At 43.2% G+C, this 3954-nt stretch overlaps 1 pseudogene; it reads left to right on the top strand.

The window, feature by feature from the left end:
• The first annotated feature begins 1151 nt into the window (after positions 1–1151).
• Positions 1152–3954, top strand: part of LOC102017390 — a 36392-nt pseudogene continuing 33589 nt past the window's right edge.

Below are 3954 nucleotides of genomic sequence, written 5' to 3' on the forward strand. Positions count from 1 at the left end.
CTAGTCCTTTAATTCGTATGAGTTAATGACAGAACTTTCCCAAGCAAAGTTCTTTTAACCACTTGAACCGCTGGATCGCCCAACTTGTGTTTATTGTAAACCCTTGGTGCCTCGGCTGGTATTTCAAATTTCTTGGTGACTCTACTTAACCAGGATGAAACTATACCGGAAAAACACGTCTTGCATTTATTTCAGTGGGAAAAGGATTAAGAAGGGGGTAGCTCTGCTTCTGTGCACTCGCAGTTACTTCAGTTCGGTGTTGAGTGTTGTTAAATGCTGCTCTGTTCAGGCATCAGACGTGAGTCTCTAACTTACCTGTATTTAAATAAGGAGGTGCAGACACCAAGAGGCGGTTGCCTCAGGAAGGCTCTTGGAACCGGAAAGAGGAGAGTTGATCAACTGCGCACTCACAGGTAGTGGCTGATGCGCAGTTGTCCCTAGTGCATCTTGCAGCACCAGCACCAGCTTGCGCTGTTTGCCATCACCTGGGGGAGCTGAGGGTAGCACTGGTGGCTCAAGCATTGGCTCCTGCAGGGCCACTGTCACGGCTGTTGCTCTCAGGTTGCTGTGGGCACAACAAGGTTCAGAGCACCTTGTGCCTTTGGCCTTTAACTCAGCGAAGCCCTTGGCCGAGAGTTGTAATCCTGCGAACCTATGCCTGGGAGGCTGCACCCAGCCCATGTACCATTTGGCTTGTCAGGCACCGGAGCTAGGTATCTGGACCAAGGCAAGTGGAGAGAGAAGATAACACCCTGAGTGCCTCACAAAGGAGGGTCAGGCCCTCCCATGTCCCCGCCTTGGGGCTCCTTTTCCTCCTCTAAGAACTGCACTGAGATGGTCACACCCCACAGGGAACAACCCTTACTGGTCATTTCTGCCAGCTCCCATTCACCCCACTGCATGCCCACCATTTGCCCAGGCCTGCCTCAGCCCTCAGCAGTTTCGCCCCCACCAAAGTTTTCCAGGATTCTTAAAGGGATGGTACAACTTCTCCTTTCTATGTGAAAAGAAAGAAAAACTTTCTTCCCTCTTTTTCTCTCACAAGTCTGTGTGCTCTTCAAAACTAGAGGTTTGGCTTATAAGGCCAGTTATTAAAACAAAATAGATTTAAGAAAATGGCAGTGGCTGGTGACACATGCTCACACGGCAAGATGGTCTGGCCATGTGGCTTGGTAACGCGGTGGCCTCTTGACCAAAAGACAAAGCAAGAAAAAGCCGTCTACAAACTACAGCATGAGGAGAACAGGTTAATTTCCTCAAAGGGTTACAGGTAACATAAAAAATAAAAGTGCATAGTGTGAGGTGAACTCAGACAGCTACAAAGAAAGAAAAGAGTCTACCTTTCCTTCCCCTAACCCCCACCAGGGGTGCTGAGAAGCACCACTCTGGCCCCATGGGAAGAGGCACCCCTAATTCCTAGAATAAGGGAAACAGTGAGAGAGAGAAGAAAAGAAATCCCATGATGTTTTTAGAGAGAAACAAGAAGTGTGCCCTCACAGTGTGCCAAGTGTGCCTTACCTTGGCATCCTGGTACCTGCACTTTCCTCTCAAGATTGGCCACACCAAAAATGTCATCATGTAGTCCCTTTAGAAATGGGTCACCAATCAAATTTATTCCAGGTCCTTGAATAAGACAATACAAAAGAGAGGCCAATAGTTCATTTGAAGAGTGAGAGGTGAAGGGGCAAGGGGAGAAACTGGCTCTGCAGAGCTAATTTGGGCTGAACAAAAGTTAAAAAGAGAACAAGAGCAAAAATAAAAGCATATAGCCAGGTGGGGTGGTGCACAGCTGTAAAGCCAGCACTCAGAAGGCTGAGGCAGTAGGATTGTTATGGGTTTGAGGCCAGCCTGGGCTACACAGTGAATTCAAAGCCAGCCTGAACTACACAGTGAGACCCTGTCTCAAAATAAATAACAACAAAAAAATTAAGTAAATAGCTAAAAGTATACCCTGGTTTAAAGGACACTGAGTGGGCCACCATGATGTATCAGGACAGCAGGTTCCTTGCTGCATCTGTGTCCTTGGGTGTCATTCACATCTCCTGGGAGCCTGCAAGAAGTTCCACATACAGGGTCCCAGGACTTATTTGGTGCTGTTCTGATTGCATTGTTGCCTGGTCCTACTTATTTCCCCAGTCAGCTGTGCCTCACCCTGCCTCCGATCTCACTTTTACACTGTGGTTGGATCAGCATCTTCCTCACACTCAGTTCAACATATTCTCACTTGAAGTATTTTTTAAATGACAGATCAATCCTCTTTCCTTCACCCACACAATTTAGAACTCCTAAAAATTTGAATTCTCTGAAATTACTTTCCAAAAGTTTATTTCATATTGTTCTACTCCTGTGGATTCATCATCAGAAAAAAAAATACTGTGCGTTTTTAAAAATTACATTTCAGTTTGGTTTCACTAGGAAACAGTCTCTGATACAAAGATTACTATGTAGGAAGTTTATTGGGATGAAATCTAAATCATTAGGTAGAACACCTGTGAAAGAGCAGAAAGCTCTTTTGGAGAAAGATGTTAGCAGGAATGGGGTCCCAACAGAACTCTTGTCCAAAGCCCCAGGGAGCCATGAAATCTAGTGGGTCATTCAGAGACTTTCTAGTTTTTTGGGTACTAGGAATCCAACTCAGCACCTTGTGCTTTCCAGGCAGGTTCTGTGCTGCTGAGCTATATTCTTGGCCCCAGAGTCTTATGTTGCATGCAGGAATGGATCCTATACATATTCATAGGTATAGGTCGGCTGCCTATAGCAAGGCGAGTCTTCGGATAAGGCAGCTGTCCCTAGCTAGGGGAAACTTCCAGAGAGCCAGGAATAAGTATATGAGTCCTGAAGGCAGACAGGGGAAGATATTATCTTGGAATATGTAAATTCAGCAATAAGTACTATTTTTTATTTATTAGTACATGTTTGAAGTACATGATGTCTACAATCCTTGTGGGAGTGTGTGCATCTACATCACACATCTTAATTGCTAATTTCATCCCTTTTCCCTTCTTCCCGCTGTACCATCTCTTGAGTCCTCTCATTTTAAATCTTTTTTGTTTGTACTTGTTTTCAATATGCAGTGTTTACATTTCTTGTTTGGAGACAGTACATTACATAACACATCTTAATTCCTTTTCCATCACTTTTCTCTCCCATCCCTCCACTTTCCCTGTATGTCTTTATCCATTTCCCTTTGAAAAAGATCTGTCTTCCTAATTTCTATTATTTATCTTTTACTTTGTTTTTTATTTATACTTTGAGTTTCTCCTTTAAGATAAACCACGTGATATTTATGGTCCTGTGTCTGATTTATTTTACTTAACGTTATGGTCTCAGGCTGCATCCATTTTCCTACAAATGACTCAAATTTATCTTTCTTTATGGCAAAGTAGTTCTCTTATGTATGTAAACATGAATTTATATAAAATGAATTAATATTAAGTCTCTTAACTACTTTTCTGTTCTTACTGAGACAAAATACCCTATGCCCAAAGTTAAGGAAGGAAGGAAGGTTTATTTAGCTCACAGTTTGTAGAGGTTTCAGTCCATAATCTGCTGGCTCCAAGGCAGGGTGGCACATGGCAGAGGGGCAGCAGTTCATGGCAGCAAAAGGCAAGAAAAGCAAACAAGGGAGAGACAGGAAGCCTCTTTCCATTCCTTATATTGCATGCAGGCTACCCACCCTAGGGCAGGTGTAGCACTCACACCCTTAATCCCAGCATTGGACCATGAATCAATCACAAACTCTAGATTCAGCCACCTCTGAAAAGTCCAACACCCGCCCCCCCCCCGTGACTGAATATACCCTCAGGGAGGACATCTAGACACAAACCACAACATTAAGTAATTACTAAAATATGAAATTACAACTTAAATGTTATGCAGTCAGAAATTAATTTTATTTTATTTATTTATTTTTTTTTTTTATTTTTTTTTATTTTAAGGATAAAAGGAGGGAAA

This window comes from Chinchilla lanigera, unplaced genomic scaffold (genome assembly GCF_000276665.1).
Source record: "Chinchilla lanigera isolate Chin_1 unplaced genomic scaffold, ChiLan1.0 scaffold00039, whole genome shotgun sequence".
NCBI classification, from domain to species: domain Eukaryota; kingdom Metazoa; phylum Chordata; class Mammalia; order Rodentia; family Chinchillidae; genus Chinchilla; species Chinchilla lanigera.